The sequence below is a fragment of the Heterocephalus glaber genome, unplaced genomic scaffold, assembly GCF_053883595.1.
Source record: "Heterocephalus glaber isolate CG9 unplaced genomic scaffold, H.glaber_assembly_v1.0 deba00001673, whole genome shotgun sequence".
In the NCBI taxonomy this organism is placed as follows: Eukaryota; Metazoa; Chordata; class Mammalia; order Rodentia; family Bathyergidae; genus Heterocephalus; species Heterocephalus glaber.
Window position 1 is genome coordinate 15,788,307 of NW_028258410.1, and position 19,523 is coordinate 15,807,829.

Sequence of the window (19,523 nt, forward strand, 5' to 3'; positions counted from 1 at the left end):
AACATCCTGACAGATGATCTTCATTTTTTTGTGGCTTTGCATCTGAAATCCTCGTGAAAGCTACAGGTTAGCTCCTCAGAAAGACAGACTTGTGCACATAAAAATTGGCCTATTATTTCAAGGGTTTCATGGACCTGTTCTGAAACCATCTACATATTATCTAGGGGATTCCATGGATCCCAGGTAAAGGTGAGAAATGATCCTTGTGGAAAAATGAGCTGATTCAGACATGGGTGTGAAGAGATGGGGACAGCCAAGCCCAGTGACGCCCTCAAAGACCCAGTGAGCTGACAGAGTGGGTCGGCCCAGGTGAAGGGGTCAGATGCGGAATCCCTCTGTGTGTTCTCACCAACAGGGTCTTTGAGGGATCATTTTACCTTTAAATTCTTGAAAGGTTTTCCCCATTTACACAGCGGGTATGACAGACCTTTCTCGAGGTGATATGTTGGAAGAGTTATCCCAGATGAACTAAGCCTGGGTATGTCTATCCAGGCTGGAGTCCTTAACATGATCCCAGTGTAACTCACTTCTCTAAGTACCAGGGCTGCTGCCCGTACAAGCGTGGCACCTGCCGGTCAAGTTTGTTTTCTTTGGCCTGCAGAATATTTTTGTAAGTGGGGAAATGTCTTCTGCTAAATCTATGTTTTCAGTTTCCACTGAAAAATTAGGTCTGAAAATCAGAAAAGTTTTAAAATTAAATATTTCTTTGATTTTTCTTTCTTATTTTGCTTTTTTGTTTGTTTGGTTGGTTGATTGATTGTTTTGCCAGTGCTGGGGATTGAACTCAGGCCCTCATGCATGCTGAGCCACATTCCTAGCCCCCAGCAAAAATTGTGTGTGTTTGTTTGTTTTTAGCTTTTACTTAGAAAAAATTAATACTAGGCTCATACTCTCAAAGGACACAAGTGGTTAGGTTGAGCTCCAGCTACCCACTTCAGGGCTCTGTCATCCCAACCCCTCCCGATGGCATTAGACTCACCCACTTCACCCTGCGGGCCTTCGTTGGCATTTGAGTTTGACCAGCAGGCTCCCAGCAAGAAATAGACACCTCCGCAAAAAGGCTTGGTATCCAAGGGGCAAAGGGAGGCTTACAAAGGCTGGAAACAGAAATAGCAAATTCCCTGAGGCTGGGAGCACCAGGCATCCCGGTGCCTCCAGGCCAGAGGGGTGTGTGTGTGTGTGTGTGTGTGTGTGTGTGTGTGTGTGTGTATTTGATGGCTCTCCAGGCTGGCCACAACTGTCCTGAGGACAGGAACCATCTTCATCCCAGAAGTGCCACACCTTGAACTCAGCCCTATATAACATAGCTACTCAAAGTCCAGAGATGGTGGGTAGATTTCCATGCATTATTCTAGCAACAAGGATGAGCCCTGCAGAATGAGGGGAAGATGTTTTGGTTTTGAGATGCTGAGGGTGGATCCAGGCCCTTGTGCACACTGGGGAAATGCTCTGCCGCTGAGCTACATCCCCTGACCATACCCGCATCTTTGTTTCAGAGAAGAGAATGGGCCTTTGTACAGAACAATAATAACAACAGTAACATTGATTTTGGGGAGTATTTACTGTATGTCAGGCATTTTATGTATGTATTACCATATTTAGATCTCTTTTTTTTTTTTTGAGACAGGGTCACACTATGTATTTCAGGCAGGCCTTGAACTCACTATGTAGCCCAGGCTGACCTTGAACTCAGAGCAATCCTCCTGCCTCAGCCTCTTAAGTGGTGGGGTTACAGGCATACACACCCATACCTGACTCATACTTAAGTCTTTTAACAACAATACTACGAGCTGTGTGATATGATTATGCCCATGAATGGGGAAAGAAACTGAGGCACGGAGAGAATAATTATCCAAGGTCAGTGGTAGAGTCAGAACTTAACATCAGATCTGATGGATTTGGAGTCTTCAATTTTAGATGCTGTCTTTTCATAGTTGACACGATCTGAACTTACTATTACTTTTAGCATTTATAAGCTGAGCAATGTCTGTTATCCCTATAACTGTGTATTGGAATTGTGGTTTGGCAACGAACAAAGACCGAACTTAAGCAGCAGCTTCAGCATACTTACTCCATGGAACAAGGAGCCCAGAGGTCAGCTACTGCTGGCTTTGGTTTATTGGCCCAAGAATGCAAAGTCTGAGGGTTCTGACATTTTTTTTTACTTGCCTTCTTAGTTACAAAATTGCAGCTTATGTTCCAGCAATCATTGGCATGTTCGAGACAAGAAAAAAGAAAAAGGAAGAAGACAAAATGCTATCTGCTTGTCAAATAAAGCCACTTTATGAAGTATTTCCCATGCCTTATCCTTCTGTTTTCACTTTATGAAAAGGGTCTGGAGTAAAGCCCAGTGGGAGACTACCTGTCTCATTTGCACAAGGCCCTTGGTTTGATTCTTAGAACCACAAGAAATAAAAACAAGAATCATGCATACTGGCATGCAACAGGGGGCACTGTCATCCAAAACAGTATAGAGACCCTTTCCTTAAGAAGAGAGGTGGTAAGTAGGCCATAAACATTCTCTCCATACCTCAAATATCTATTTTTATCTACATCTACTCATATCTATATCTTTAAATATTTATGCTTTTCTTCCAAGGTTGACAAACTAGGCCTTCTGCCTGTTTTTGCAAATAAAGTTTTATTGAAACACAGGCATGTTCACTTGTTTACTTATTTTCTATGGCTGCTTTTATACTACAAGGGCAGAGTGAGCTGTTTTTTGTTTGAGGAGGTTTCTAATATTTTTTTTTTTCTATTTTAAGGGCAGAGTTTAGAAGTTGCTACAAAGATACCTGACCTCAAAACCCAAACTGGCTTTTTTTTTGTAATTTGATTGTTGTTATTGTTGCTTTTGGGGACTGGGAGAGGCAGTGCTGAGAATAGAACCCAGGGCCTCAAGCATGCCAGGCAAGTGGTATTTTACCCACCTTCACTCCCTCCAGCCTCGAAAATATCTGTTTCTTAAAAATTACTTAATATCTAGCCATTGACAGAAAAAGGTTGCCAACTTCTGTTTTATTCTATCCTTTCCCATCTTTGGAAAGACACATGTACTTCACTGTGACTTACTCACTGCAGTAAGAAGAAACCTCTATCTACAGGTGTGCCAACAGCAGTCACCTGGCCTGGTTTCTGTCCCAGAGTCTTTCCACCCCCTGCACCAGGCAGCAGAGACCCCTGGAGGAGGACTGGAGGCCCCCCTCATCTGCTCAAAGTCAGAGTGATTCGGGATCTTCTCTCAGTATCTCCCTGACAGTCCCAAGCTTTTAAACTCAAGAATAAATGTGCTTTTTGCCTCCAGATGCCCAGAGACATTCTGGAAGACTCACTCATGGGAACAATGAAAAATTACCCCGCTTTGTGCTCTAGGAAAAGAGTCCTATTCAGACAACATTGCATTTGTTGGGATAATGATAAGTTTGATAAGTGCAAATTATCTGAGGAATGATTTCTGTGAAGAATTATGCATGAGTCAAGCGTATTGGTTGAAGAATATTTTATAGCAAATCTCTATAGATTGAGACAGATGAAAAATATTTATGTAGCTATATAGGCACATAAAAATCAGTCTGTTATTCTCTTATTCAGTTCTCAGTATGGGGCAGACATATTTTCTGCAAAGATTTGCACCTGAAAAGCTCTCATAATTCAAAACATTTCTATTTATCAACTGACTGGTGTCCTCATGTAGTTTTGCTATGTATAGTTTACAGTTTCCTCAACCTGCTAGCTCCAAAACTATGTTCCTTGACAGGTGTTTAATATGAGAGGAACATCAAATTTTGTGGACATTTAAACTGTTATGGTTTACCTCTAGAGATCCTCCCAAAGCCTCCTGTGCTCATAGGTGAAGCTTTTGGAAGGTGACTAGAGCATGGGTGTGTGATACTCATCACTGAGTTAGTCCACTTTTGGGTTTAAAGCTGGGTGTGATGTTGGGAGGTAAAGCCTGGTTAAAAGAGGTAGGTCACTGTGAGCGTGGGATGTATCTACGTATATCCCTTCTCCTCCCTTGATCCCTCTATGTTACCTGCCTGCCATGCCATGGACTGTTTCTCACCTGTGATGCCCCTCTGCTATGGCACTCTGCCTTGGAACCAGCCAACTATGGACTGAAACCTCTACAAACTGTGAGCCAAAATAAACCTTTTCCTCTCTTAATTTGTGGGTGTTGGGTATTTTGTCCCAGCAAAGAGAAAGTAACTAAGACATAGACATTTTAATATTTTATATACATGTTTTAAGTTCAATAATTCAAGTTTCCATCACTGTTGACCACATTATATTCAACTAGAAAGGATGGCTCCCCTCAAAAAATAAGATTTTAATATTGATAAAGCAATAATACACAGTAGTGTATGCCTTTGCCCTTGCCCCCCATGTTTTGCTCACAAAATGTTCTGTTCCAGAAATGTAACCATTTGTGCTCCACTGTGTTCCTACCTGATGTATCAAAATGCTCTGTAAGATTTGTTTGTGCTGTTTGTTATGCAGGGTGTACCTGTCTAATGTATCAAAAGTGCTCTGTTCAAACAATGTACTGTTAATACCTGATATTTCTACCTAAGGTTTCAAGAAGGTCTGGCTTCTAGCTATGTCTCCGTCCTAAAAGATTCTTCTCAACTTCCTTTCCCCAACTGTATATAAACTGACTCTCACTGCAACTCCAGGCTCAGAATTTGGAATATTTAAACTCTTCTAAGCCAGCTAATAAAAGGTTTTTTCTCCATCTCTTCGCGTGGCTTTCAAATTCTCAAGTCTTCAAATTGCTGTAGCCAAAACCTAGAGAGCTGTAACCCAGAGCTGTAACACTTGAGCTACCTCACTTTCCCCCAACGCCGGTCTGAAACGTGTTGGATACACCCACAGTACCTGCCCATAAAGCACAGGGATTCTCAAATGTGGCACGTTTGACATTGTGGACTAGGAGATTCCTTGCTTGGAAGGTTGTCTCATGCATTATGGGATATTGAGCAGCACCCCGGCCTCCACCCCCTAGATGCCAGTAGCACCTCCCAGTGTGATAACCAAGAATGTTTCCAGATATTGTCAAATATTTCCTGGGAGGCACCATCACCCGCTTTGAGAATTGCTGATATTGCATTATATTTACAAACGTTCATTTAGGACACAGACCTCAAATCATCCCATAATTTGGGGTGGGGGGGTGGAGAAGGTGTCACTATGCAGTTCAGGCTGGCCTTGAAAACTTACTATGTAGCCCAGGCTGGCCTTGAATTTGCAGCAATCCTCCTGCCTCAGCCTCCCAAGTGCTGGAATTATAGGCATGCACCACCACTCCCTGGCTTCTTTTCTGCTTCTTAAGAGGCTGGAGTCTCCGTTTTTAGCTTCTCCCTCTTCTGCAGGTAAATAATCTTTAGTTTCTTTGTTAGCCTCTTCAACCTATTTTCCCTTTTGCTACATTTTTCTTTCCCAAAATTTAACCATTTGTGTTGCCTTTTGGGGTTTTGTTTACACTTCTAGAGGACGGGGTTTAGCCTACAACTTCACTCCTCTTGGGCTCCTCCTTCCCTACCCCTCGGGCCAGGCTGCCCTTCTTGGGCATCTTGGAGAGAGGGGCAGTGCTGAAGCTGCTGGCCACAGAACACCTTTTTAATTTATTTACTTTAATTTTGAGACAGGGTTTTGCTAAACCGCTGAGTTGCTCAGGAAGGGCTTGAACTGGCAATCCTCCTGCCTAAGCCTCCCACAGTGCTAGGGCAACAGTCATGCGCTACCTTGCCAGGCTCATTGTTATTTTATTATCATCCTGCTATCAAATATGCTTTGGAGCTCTATGGAACTGTGAGCAGCTTGATTACCCTAGCTGAGACTAGTGCAAAAAGCTTGTGTGCTGATGAAATCATCTTTCTTTCCAACTGAAACGAGAAATTGGATTTCACAAACCATCGTCATTGTTTACCAACTCAAGAAAAAAAAAAAAAGATTCTTGAACATCTTGAAGACATAACAGACAGAAAGAAAAAACAAAACAAAGCCCTCTTCCATCAGCAGGCAGGAAGGTGGCCAGGAAAACATCCCTGCAAGGTCGGCACAGGAATGTGGACGCTCAAGGGGAATGGCCCAGTGCTTTGGCCCTAGAATGAGGGGCATCCCCACCAACACCAGCGAAGGGCCCTTCCCTGTTCACACTGCAATAAACGCTCTGGCTCTTGGGAAAACAGAACAGGCAGAACATTACCAGCCCATCTGTTTTCCAGCCATTTCTCAGATGTGTAAACTCTGGGTACTATTGTCTGCTCCTTGCTTGCAGGAGCTTATTACGGCCGCCTGAGCTACTTGCATCTCTCTCTCTCTCTTTTTTTGGTACCGGAGATCGAACTTGGGACCTTGTGCTTGCAAGGCAAGCACCGGAAACACTGAGCTAAATCCCTGGCCCTGCATCTCATTTTTTAAATTTATCTATCAATCTATCAGTGCTGAGGATGAAACTCAGGGCTTTTTGTGTCCCGGGCAAGTGCTTCACCGCTGAGCTACATCCCAAGCTCTAGTGTCTTATTTTTCTTAAAAATGCTTACTGTTTTCTATTTAAAGTAGGACTCAACAGCTTTTTGTACCTTATAAATCTGATATTATAGCAAGTATTAATTTTTTTGAGAGTTTAAATAATACTCCTCCAAAGGTTATGTTTCGGTTCATGAATGCTTCTGTTCTTGAACAATTTGGTTCGTGAACAGAAACATTCAACAAAATTTTGCTTCTGGTTGCAAATTCTGCTTCGGGTGAGAAACACAAGACTGCGATCATCTTCCCCAGAATCATGGAATGAATGAAGTTCATGAACCGAGGTTCCAACTTGTGCGGTGTACAATTATAATGTTGGTTCATCCTGAAGGAGAGTGAGGAACATTCCTAACTGTGTTCTTTCTTTTCTTTCATAGTTTCATTTTGAAAAATTTGAAATTCACAGAAAAGCTGCAGAAACAGTACAGAGAGTTCCCATGAGCGCTTCACCCAACTTTCTCTGGCTGTTAACATCTTACCTGTTCCTAAATCATCTATGAAAATGCAAAAATTTACCGTGATGCAATATTGCCCCATCAATGCAGACTCTGTCCGCATCTCACCAGCTTTCTACCGATGTCCTCGCTCTGTCTCAGCGTCCTTCCCGGGGCCTGTCTGGTGTCCCCACTCCTGTAGAAGACAGACTGTGCTATTTTACGATCAGCACCATTCTTGGCCAATAGGGAAATTCAGAGGGAAATGAAATCCTTTGGCTTTTTTAGGGCGGTTTTAGGTTTATGGCCAAAAGTGAAGAGCTCCCCGCTGCACCTCCTGCCCCCTACATAGACAGCCTCTTTCTACCCACATCCTCCCTGCAGTGGTCCTCTTTCCACGGATGAACCTACACCGACACATCACTATGCCCCAAGGCCCATGGCTGACACTAGGGTTTGCTCTTGGATGTCCATTCTGTGGGTGTGGACAAATGTGACGTGTACCCAGCATTGCTGTGCCGAACAGAGTAGTTTCACTCCCTTAACGTTCTCCTGGGTTCAATGATCTGATTTGGATGAAACCGGACATTTGTTATGCCGGGGAACAATCAGGAACCCAATGCAATCACCGGCCCCTATGGGGGCTCATCCCTGGACCCGGTGCCCTACTGTAACTCCCCTGCCCTCGCCCAAGGGTTTCCCTGGCTTTCAGCACAGCGGGGTCCTTGTCAGCATTTTGATCTCTACTCTGATCCAGCTTCTCAGAGGCGCTCTCCCGTCTGCACTGTGGACACTGATCACCCACTCACACATGCTTCTCACTAGATCGGGGATTCTCAACACATTCAGGGGACATGTGCCCCTGACAGATGTCCAGCCTGTCTCAGAATGGCAGTTTTAAATACAGGGAAGCAAAACACCACAGATTACAAAGGAAGCCAAGTACAGGAAAAGATATTTGACTCACATAATTTGTAGTATGTGACAAAGTAATAGATAAAATATAGGCAAGAGGTGAGTGGAAATAGAGACGTCACTTTGTCCCCGTGTAAATTCACAGGTCCCCTGAATCTGTCCTTGTGAACTCCAATTTAAAAATCCCTATACTAGACCTATCACCTTGCCTTATATTTTCTTAGTGCTTATTATGATCTTATTTCTGTTTCCCTGGGTGATGATCGTCTTCCTCCTACAGGAGACCATGGACCCATCAGCAGGTGAGAACCCAAAGACCAGCCGAAGCCCACCCACTAGACCATTCTGAGAAGTCGCAGCTCTGAGCGTGCCCTGTACGGGCAGGGGCAGCCTCTGTTGCACCTGCCCTGACCTGCAAAGCAGCTGAGGTGAGCATTGCAAAGAGCAGGTCTGCAGCCTGCCTTCCAGAGCCCTCCTGGGCCAGACAGCCCAGGAAGGAAGTGAAGACAGCAGGACGTGAGACATATGGTGAGGAAGGGGTGCTCAACTCAGTTTTGCTGTGCAGAAAACCAGATCATGGCTGCCAGGCCTTCTGATAGCTGCAGAAAAACTAATTTTTCTCAAGTAAATTTTTACCTGACCTGTGCCAGACAGCTTTCCCATTGCCTTGACACAATATCTGCTATCTACAACTTAAAAGAGAGGTTCAATTTGCCTCAAGGTTCAGGGGGTTCAGTCCATAGTATTCTGACTCCAAGGGGGAAACATCACAGTGGAAGGGTAGGGAGGAGCAAAGCTGCTGTTCATGGGGACCAGGAAGCACAGCAGGGGAAGTGGCAGAGAGGAAGGGGTGAAGGACCAGACACAGATCCCAGGGCCACACCTCCATGGCCCACCCAGACAAACCCATAAGCGGCCACGCTGAGGTCACACTCCCCTGTTTTCTCCACTCTTGGCTCACACCGTGAAGGGAGGGGCGAGGGGACCTTGTTTCTCCCTCTGGTCTGGCCCGGTCAGTCCTTGAGCCCCTCCAGGCAAGAGGAGGACGCAGGCTTCTGGGGGAACCCAGAGTGTGTATCTGGGTGCAAGAGGAGAAGCAGGAAGGGGAGGCAGAGTCCGCAGCAGTGCCAGAGGGTCCTAGCACAGAAGGCGGGCTGCAGACCTGCTCTTTGTAATGCCCACCTCAGCTGCTTTGCAGGTCAGGGCAGCTGCTATTGGATGAGGCAGGAAACAGGTGGGCCCTTAATCTTGTAGGGCGCTGGAGAAAACAGAGACAGAGACAGAAAGAGCGGTCAACAAATGCGAGGCACTTTCCATGCACGCACTTGTTTGTCCCCCTCAGAGGCAGGGAAAATCATTTTGCCCATTTTCCAGGTGAGCAGCCGCACACAAGGCCATGGTGCGTAGGGAGCCAGGGGAGGCTGCAGAGCCCACCCTGACCCGCCACAGCGCAGACGGCCACGAGTCCAGGGAGAGGCCCGGGCTCCCTGGGCTGCTGCCCGAAGGTCTCCGAGGGCGTTTCTGCCCGCCCCACGTGGGACCAGGGGGTGGCAGGGGCTGACCTGGCCTGTGTGGGAAGAAATGGCCTCCAGAGACCCCTAGGGAAAGTGGCCTCTAAGCTGCTTGGCCTTCAGCAACAAGAAAACTCAGTTCTCTTCCAGGAGCAGCGAGGCGGAGAGTGAGGGGCAAAATAAAGGGAGGGAAAGGAAATGGAGCCAGCATGTCTGGGGGCTGCAGGAGAAGGGATCGGGGTGGGCAGCAAAGAGCAGTGGCAGAGAGGAGTCCCTGGAGTGGAGGCCGGTGGGTAGCACACTTATAATTCCAGATAGTCCAGTCTTGGGAGGCTGAGGCAGGAGGATCACACGGCCCAGCCCATCCTAGGCAACTTAGTGAGACCCCGTCTCGAAATAAGAAAAGGAAAACAGGGCTGGGGACCTAGCTCACTGGCTGAGCCCTTGCCTATCCTATAAAAGGCCTGGGTTCTAACCCCAGCACCACAAAGAAAGCCCTGGGGAAGCTGCCGTAGGAGTAGAGGGATTTGCATTGTAAGCCCCTCCCCTGAGTGCCAGCAAAGTTTCTGGAGACGTCCGTGCGTCCTTGCGTCCCTCTTGCCCCTGTTTGACTCCCCGATATTTGGAAGAACAAGGGGGAGGAGAGGACGGAAGCGTGGTGACTCTGTGAGCAGGAGGCCTCCAGCAGCGCGTCCCACACCTGTCACTCACACACCTGCGTCATTTGCAGGGTTGCTCTGGAAGCAGCAGGGCTTCCCCTAGGGTAGGGGTGAAGGGGGACCGGGTGCCCGTTCCTTGTGGGCCTCCCCTTCGGGACCCGATCCCGCCCACCTGCAGCACCATCTAGGGAAGGGCCAGGGAACCCAGGACAATGGTCCTTTGCCACAGTCACCGCTGTGCCCCTCCTCCGGAAGTGGCGCAGAGCGGGTGCCCGGAGAGGTTCTGTTTAGACCCTCAAAGTTGAAAGACCCAGTCAAAAATGGCACCTGAGGTGGAGAGACCTTCTGAGAAGAAGCGCACAGGAGCATAAGCACATGGGACAACGCTCCGCCTCTCCCGGCACTAGAGAAGCCCGAACTGCATCCCTGAGATTCCACCTCACTCCAGAGAGAGTGAGATCATCAGAAACTCAAAAAGTAATAAATGCTGACGAGGCTGTGGGGGGAAAGGAACCTTTCTATGATGTTGGTGGGAATGTAAATAGTACAACCACTGTGGAAATCAGTGTGGAGATTCCTCAAAAAGCTAAAATTAGAAATTCCACTCAACACAGATCCTCCTTCTAGTATCTTCCTGGATGAGCTGAAGTCATCACACTACAATGATCCAGCCACACCCGTGTTACAGCAGCACAACTCATAGGTGCTAAATATTGGAAGTGGCCTGTATGTCCATCAACAGATAAATGGATAAGGAAAATGGAGTGTTTACACACAATGGAGTACTGCTCTGCCATAAAGAAGGATAGATTTGAGTCATTTGCAGGAAAATGGATGCATAATGTTTAGTGAAATAAATCAGACACAGAAGCTCAAATATCACATGATTTCTGTCTTTTGAGAAACTCAAAGTGTAAATAATTTAAAGAAGAAAGATAGTAAGAACGAGAAGATAGCTCTTCCAAATGGGGAGGAGAGCTAGAGGTGAAGAGAGAGGGAAACTAAATAGGACTAAGATCTGATAGTACAGGTGCCACCCCCATGAGTGTAATTACAATGTATCGGAAGGAGAAAGTCTGGTGAGTGACAGTGAAGGGCAGAGGTCAGGGACGCACGTGGTTCCCCCAGCAGCCCCCGGAAGGAGGGAAGTGCCCGGCACCTTGAATCCGGGCCCTGGGTGGGGTGATTCTCGGCGGCGGGGAGTCTCGCCATGGGGTTTTCCGAATCTGTGGCCTTTGCTCCCAGATGCCCCTCTGCCGCCGCTGGGAGAGCAAAACCAGGCAGACCCCGGACCTTGTCAGCAGAGCTTGGGGACAAGATCTCCCACTGCCTGAGGGCGACTGTTCCTCGGCTTCCTCCCCTGCAGCCTGCCTGTCCTGCCCAGCTGGAGCTAAGGCCCGTGGGCCCAGCTCCCCGAGTCTGTGCTCAGAACGCCCCCTTCGCTCTGCAGACTCCCGAGGTCGCTGTCGGATCTGTGGCCTCATCCTGGCCCCTTTGGCCTCAGACAAGTGCCTGAGCTGTCGAGTGAGGGTCTCGGGGCTCGCTTTCCGTTTTGAACCTGTCCCTGGAGATTTCCTCCTTGCTAAGTGCCTGAAGGAGGCAACTGGGCCTCTGTAGCCGGACTGCGGGGACGGGAAGATGGGATCACTGTGGAGGCCTTGGAGGAGGGAGGGAGGGAGGGAGAGGAAGGGGGGTGGGGAACAAGGAGGGGGAGGGGGAGGGGAGGGGGGAGGGGGAGGGGGGAGGGGGAGGGGAGGAGGGGGAGGGGAGGAGGGGAAAGAAAGGAAGAGCAGGTGCACTTGTCCCCTGGAACACCTCAGGAGCGAAGCAGGCGGCAGCAGAGCCAGCAGGCAACACAACACCAGGCAATGTTTTTGCATACAACAACCAGGAGCAAGCAAGTGAAGTCCCTTTGTTTTGAAAGCAGACTGTCGCGTGTCTGTCCCTGGCCACAGGGAAGCCTTACTCACCTGTCAGCAGGTGTGAGTCACAGCCATCTCTAGACTTGGGGGTCAGGGTCACAGTGAGGCCAAGCCCTCAGCAAGGGCGGGAGCAGGTGACTCACCCCCGGATGCTCCTCTCCCAGGTGAGTGGGGAGCGCAGGGCCCCGGAGCCGCAGGTACACAGGCTGGGAGGCTTCCAGCTCAGCGGGCAGTAGACACAGAGACGACACAGCCAGCTGTCCAGCCATTGGTGTTTTTAGTGAGCATCTACTGTATGCCAGGCACTGTCCAAGATGCTGGGACACAGCCAAGTCCTTGGGCCTCCTGGAACTGTCACCATAGGCCTTCTAGACAGCTCGCAAGTAGATCAGTATCTAGATGTAAGAAGCCTATAATTCCTGCAAGAAAAATAAAGCTGAGCCCAGGACTGGAAAATGATGGAAGCTACTTCCGAGAGGGTGGATGGGGAGACTTCTCCAAGGGCCGAGGTTTGAGGCTGTTCTAGAACCCGTGTCCTCAGTGCTGTGGGTAAGAATTGGGTCCTCGAGTCTCAAACACACTTTAAAAAAGGGAAGTGGCTAGAAGAGACATTTGTACACCAGGATTCACAGTAGCATTCTTCACAAGAGCCCCAAAGTGGAAAAAAACCAAATTTCCACCATCCAGGGAATGGATACATGGAAAGGTGGTGCGTGCCCAACAGCCCTGGAAACAGGCACAATGCCGGCACGCGTGCCGTGCTGAGTGAAAGAAGCCAGCCCCACGGAAGATGCTGTGCGCTTCCACTGAGGAGGCACCGAGAACAGCCAAGTTCATAGGGACAGGAAAATGGGGGAGGCCAGGGCCGGGGCACAGTGGAGGGTGCTGGTCTCATGGGCACAGAGCGAAGTTTTGGAAGATGAACAATTTCATCAGGATGAGCACCAGAGAGTGCAAATGTGCTTAATGCCACTGGATTGTATGTGCAGAATGGTTAGAATGGTAAGTCTGGGGCCAGGGACGTAGCTCAGTGGTGCCACCGCCTGCCTCGCAAGCGCAAGGTCCCGAGTTTGATCCCCGGTACCAAGAAAAAAGTAAGTCTTTTAAGTAAAGTAAGTATATTTTACCAAAATTTAAAACATTTAGCTGAAAAAAACAAGGCAGATGGAAGAGGGCAGAAGATCGGGATAAGAACTTTTTATATTTCAGTCCTTCAGATGGAACTCAGAGGTACTGGCTCTACCACTCAACTGCATCCCCAGCCCATGTTTTATTTTTGTAATTTTTATTTTGAGCAGGGTCTCACTAAATCGCTGGCCTCAAACTTGCAATTCTCCTGCCTCTGCTGGGCTTAGAGAAGAGCACCCTGTGCCCAGCAACAACTACATTTGTGGGAACAGTGGACACGTGACACGTCTCAGCCTCACAACCGAGGACACGTCCTGTGGAGCAGATGCTCATGGTCCCACCGTGCAGGATGGAGTCACAGAAAGACATGGGGAAACTGACAGCAGCTATCATTTTCGTTTTGAAAATGAGTCACTGTAGCTCAGTTTGTGACAAATCCAGGTGCTTTTCTGGGCACTGGACGGTGGGAAAGAGATATGACAGGGATTTGCTGAAGGCCATCCATCTCGAGTCACAAACGCTGCATAAATATCACAGAGATTGGCTTGGGATTCGGAGGAAACCCAGAGGACGCCAGAGAAAAACCTACCTAGTTAATGCCAAGAGATCAGAAAGCTCTTCCTCCCTAGAAAAACATCAGTCACTCAGGAACTTCAAGTAGATGCGTTCAGCAAACTCTAACGTGGTGTTTCTGACACACTTTCACTTCCCTGCCTGCCACTCTGCCCAGAGGTCAGTTTCCTGGGAAACACACTTGGGGAGCACAAAAATACCAATGAGATCAACACGGCAAGAACATTTTGTTAGAGTAACACCAAGTCCTAGTACATGCAACAATCATTTGGAAATGAGATTAATTCCACACAGCAGGGAGGCACTAATGAGATGCTTCCAGTGTGCGTGCGTGTGTGTGTGTGTGTGTGTGTGTGGTTAAATATGGACTTTGGAACAATTTAAGTCAATTCTGTTACTCTGAAAGAATTAGCAGTGCCCCTGGGATTTTCTGAGAGGCAGAAGTCCTGGGGTAGCAAAGCCTCCTGTGTAGCTTTCTGCAACAAAGAACAGGGGCTGCTGTTTTGAGAGATGTGGGAATATTTACACCAGGGACATTGGCAGGCACAGTCAAAGCCCCCTGACCCGACCCATGCACCTCATAAGCCAGTTTCCCAGCATGCCACTGGGCAGGGAGTCCCAGCCCTCTTCTATTAAAGCTTTCTTCTTGGCCCGGAGATCCTGAAATAGACTGTGTTCGTGTGAACTCGCGCCTGTGGTTAGAAACGCCGTTACTGTAATTTATGGTACAAGGTGGAGCTCTTTCCTCTTGTTTAAAACTGGACTGATAGGATGTTACGGGCCCCAAATGTGGGTTATCATTGCTTGCTTAGGAGGGGGATTGGTAAAACAGGCAATCTCTAGTGCTGGCAAGAAACTCTACCAGAGCTCCCAGTCAGGGATTAAATGTCATGCAAACACATTCTTGCAGCAGGCTGATTCAGCTGGGAGGGAAGTCTCGCCACAACTGAGGGGTTTAGAGGAAAATAACAAATTGCTTCTCAGAACTGGTACAGAGGAACTTTCAATTCAAGACCATAAATATAGCAAAATGCACTCGGTGCAGAGGCAGGTTGGGGATTTCTCTTCAGGGAATTGTGCTCAGCACATGTTTTGGTTCCACAGAGAGAGAGCACATTTTCTCCTATCTGTAAATAGGATATTTTAGATTCCTGAAATATTTTAAGTTTCCTAAAGAATTTTATCCCCAATTGATTATGCCTGTATGGCTGAGTTACCCTCTTAGAAAAGCCACATTTGTGTTGAACCCAAATGCTGACTATTTAACATAGATAGGACCATGTTCTAAGTTGCTTGCCATGAGGGACATTGATTTACTCATTGTGATTTTGATTTACTAATTATGATCGGGCCAGAAATTTGAAAATTCAAGCAAACACACCCTTGAGGAAAGAGATGTATCAACAGCTTGCCTAATATAGTATAGTGTGTGATTGTGTGCAATTATTCATGTGTATCTTCAAACATTAAAACAAAAATACCCCCAGAAAAGGAACTTACTTAAGCTTGAGTATCAGACACGGTATAAAATTACAGTTTCCAGTTCTAGAGAAGTTTTATTTTCTCAGGACTTCTGAAAGAAAGACTTGACTTAAAAGAAAAGTCGAGACTGTATTTTCCTGAATCTCTTTCTGAATATTAACTAGCAGAATTATAGATGGAATGCTTGATAGGAAAGGGAGAAATGTAATCAGTGTACTTATACAAATTCTGAGCTCAGTTAGGAGGCCTGGGTGTGGTTTTTTTTTCTCTTTGGCTCTTTTTTTTTTTTTTTAGAAAGGGTCTCACTAAGTAAGTTGCCTATGCTCAAATTTGTGATCCTCCTGCCTCCGCCTCCCAGAGTGCTAGGATCACAGGCATGTGCCACTGTTCCTGGTTTCTCTTTGGCTCCTTATTCTCCTGCTCATTGGAGTTGTTCTGGCAGTTCCTCAAACCTAGAATTACTGCATGAGCCAGCAGTTCAATTCCAAGCCAGAAACCTAAAGGCTTGAAAACAGGAACACAAGCAGATACTTGTATACCCAGATTCCTAGCAGCATGATTCATAACAGCTAAAACAGGGAAGCAGCCCAAATTCCATCGAGGGATGAATGGGCAAAGAAAATGTGGTACATCTATGGAATGGAATATTACTCAGCCTTTAAGATGAGCAAAGTTGTGACATGTACTACAGCATGGAAGGAAATTAAAAGTACTATGCCAAGGGCTGGGGATTTAACTCAGTGGTGCCACCACCTGCCTCACAAGCCAACGTCCTCAGTTCAATCCCCAGTACCAAAAAGAAAAAAAGTACTATGCCAAACCAGGCATGGTGGTGCATGCCTGGAACCCTTTTCAGGAGGCTGATGCAAGAGGATCTGAGTTCATCGCTAGTCTAGGCTACAGAAGTTGAAAGTCAGTTTGGACTACATAGTGAGAGACTGTCTCAAAAAAATAAAACAAAAGCATTACACTACATGAAAGACAAAAGGACAAATATGCTGCAAGTCCACTTACGTGAAATATCTAGAATGGTTAAATTTATGGAGACCAAAAGTAGATTAGAGGTTAGCAGGGCCTACGGGTAGGAGGGAGGGGTACTGTTGCCTAAGGGGTACAGGGTTTCTATGTGGAATGATGGAAATTTTTGGAAATAAATAGTGGTGAGACTCATGCGGCCTTGGGAATGTAGTGAAGGCTTCATTGACTTGTCCAATTGAAAATGCTTAAGATGGCTAATTTTATTAAGTTTTTAAATTTTTATGAGTCCATGTTTGTAGTTCACAGTGATCACATTCTGCCTGGGGCGTTAGTACACACACGTAAGACATCCTACTTCTTTTCATGTTCCCTCTCCCTCCCCTCCGCCGCCTTCCTTACATCTCTACCCTCTCCACAAGCAAGAAGGCCAGAGGAGGAAAGTTCCAGGCCACCCTGAACTAGTTAGCAACGTAGCGAGACCCTGCCTCAGAATCAAAAATGAGTTTTAAAAAGGCCTGGGAAAGCAGCTCAGTGCAAAAGTCCTGGGTTCAACCCCCAGCGCTGCAGGAATAATAGTATCAACAATAGGAATTAATGAATTTAAACTTAAACCTTTTAAAATAGAAATTACCAAAAACATTGATTCTGCTTTCTATTTTAAAAACACAGGCAATGTCCAAAAGATCGGTGTGTTGCATTTCATTTCCTCTATTGTTTCTCTGAATCTCAAATACAGCTGAACTTTTTTTGTTTTGTTTTGTTTTTTGGTACCGGGGATCGAACTCAGGACCTTGTGCTTTCGAGGCAAGCAAGGTGCCACTGAGCCGAATCCTGGCCCCACGACTGAAGTTTTACTACCAAGAATCACAAGCTTGGTATTCAGCCAAGAAGCTGAGTGGAGGTGTCGGTTCCAGCTGGCAGGTTGGAACAGGTTTAGTCTTGTCTGGCGGGGACCCTCAGCTGGGAGGTCCTCACGGGTCCTGAGCTGGACATGTGTGGCACCCGGCCACTCAGGGTGTCGTGGCTGAGGGCCCGACTCTGGGCCAGACTGGCTGGCTTTGTGACTTTCGCTTCTTGGAGCTCACTTTCTTTACCTATAAATGAAAGATAAATAATAGCTACCAGCTCACAGCACTGTTTGTTGTTTTGTTTGAGGGGTTTCTGGGGTTAATTTCAGGGCCTTTTCACTGAGCTGAATCCCCAGGCTTTTTTTTTTTGAGGGTCTCGCTAAATTTCCTACCAATAAATCCTCCTGCCTCAGCCTCTCCAGTGCTGAGATTACAGGAGAGGCTATCACACGCAGGTCATGGGGCAACTTTCAGGATGGAATGAGTCAGTACACAACAGCAAGTAGCATAGAATTTTTAGTTAAGTACCCTAATTATAGCTCCACCTTTGACTAAAATGATTTGGGATTATTCAAATAATATAACAATATTTATAATATCTATACTATGATAATATGTGGAATACTACTTGGCAATGAAAGGTACTGGCTACCCATGAGTATAACGATTTGGATGAATCTCAAGCTCATTCTGAGAAGTGGTCCTAAGCCAATCTCAAAGGCCAAACACTGTGGCAACCTCCTATTTATAGGAGGTTCTCAAAATGACACAAGAGCAGGTGAGTGGCAGCCTGGGACTAGGATAGTGGCGAGGAGAGGGACGAAGTGACCGGAAGGGCAGCAGGGGAAGCTCTTTGAGGTGACAGGTGGCCCTGTGTCTGCAGTGCGGCAGTCACACGCATCCACACACCTGACCCCGCGGCAGAGACCTTGCAGGTGCCACGGCCGGCTTCCTGCTGTCACTGAGTTCCACCACAGCCGTGGGGACCCTCTGCATGACGGCTGCCACTTTGTGGAACACAGAGTGATTTCGATTGATTTTAAAACTAAAGTTTAAAAATTCAGTAATATGACTTGGGAGGCTGAGGCGGGAGGGTCACCTTGAGTTCGAGGCCAGCCTGGGCTACACAGTGAGACCCTGTCTCAAAAATAAATCAGACATGGGCCAGGGATTTAGTTCAGTGGTTTCGCTGCCTGCTGCGCAAGCGCAAGGACCCGAGTTTGATCCCTGGTACCAAAAAAATGAAAATAAATAAAAATAAATCAGACATGGGCCGGGGATTTAGCTCAGTGATTCTGCCACCTGCCTCACAAGCGCAAGGTCCTGAGTTCGATCCCCAGTACAAAAAAAAAAAAAAAAATCAGACACACATGTTTAAATACCGCATTCTCTGGGTGAGAAACCAAAAGTGGAAATGAAGACTGAAATGTACCGTAAATACTGGGAAATGGGAAGAAAATGTTCAAATGAGAAGGGAAACAAGGGAGGGGGGAGGGGAAAAGGAAGGAAGGGACAAGGCAAAAAAAAGAGGGAAAGAAGGAAAAAAAGGAAACACAGCCTCTGTATACAAGGAGGGGAGAGGGAGCGGAGGCGGCGGGAGGTGGGTTGAGCAGTCTACATGCAGTGTCTCGGGAGATGCGAACAAGTCTGCTCAAAGGTGCATGGTTGGAGATAGGGTGGCTCAGGGCTGGGACCCATGAGCCCAAAGCCCTAGCTTCCACCTCCATGGCACAAAAGAAAATATAGAAAAAAATTATACAGACTTGTGCTCGCCAGTGGCTGTTTTCCCCAGTGCCAGGCTTTCACACTAAGCTACATGCCCAGCCCTTTTATATTTTTTCTTTTGAGACAGTCTCTGCTACTTGCCAAGTTGCCCAGCCTGGCCTCCAGTTTGTGATCCTCCTGCCTCAGCCCCCCAGATAGTGCTGGGATTATAGGTGTGCACTGCCACACCTGGCTACGAGTGGCTTTTCAAAATAATTAAGGCTGGGAGGTAGCTCGGGGTCCAGTGCTTGCCTAGCACACATGAGGCAGTGGATTCAACGGCCAGCATGGGAAAACCCTTTAATTTGTATTTGATGAGTACGTGTTTGCAATGTGTGAATTTGCATTCATCTTGGGAGCAGGCATGTGTGCAGAAGGCAGCTGGTTCCTTTTTCTTTAATATTTTGCCCTTCCTCTCTCTGCCCTCACCCCCTTTCCCCATTTTCCTTCTTGTTATTACTCTTAGCTCTTGCTCTTGACGACGTACGCTGTTTATGCTCGCTGCGGTTGTTGGCTCCCTATACGTGGTTCATCTTCGTTCTCTCTACTTCCGCCTCCCCAACCCCTCGCCCTCAGTGTCCTGAACCTTCCCATTCGCAAGAGATCCATCCCCTTGCTTCCTTCCATTCATTCTTTATTCTGCTCTTTGTTTGTACTTTGCCTCACTCAAATGAGAAATATCATGATATTTAATCATGTGTCTGATTTATTTCACTCAACATTATATTCCCCACAAATGCTTCAAATTTATCCTTCTTTATAGCCAAGTAGTACTCCATTG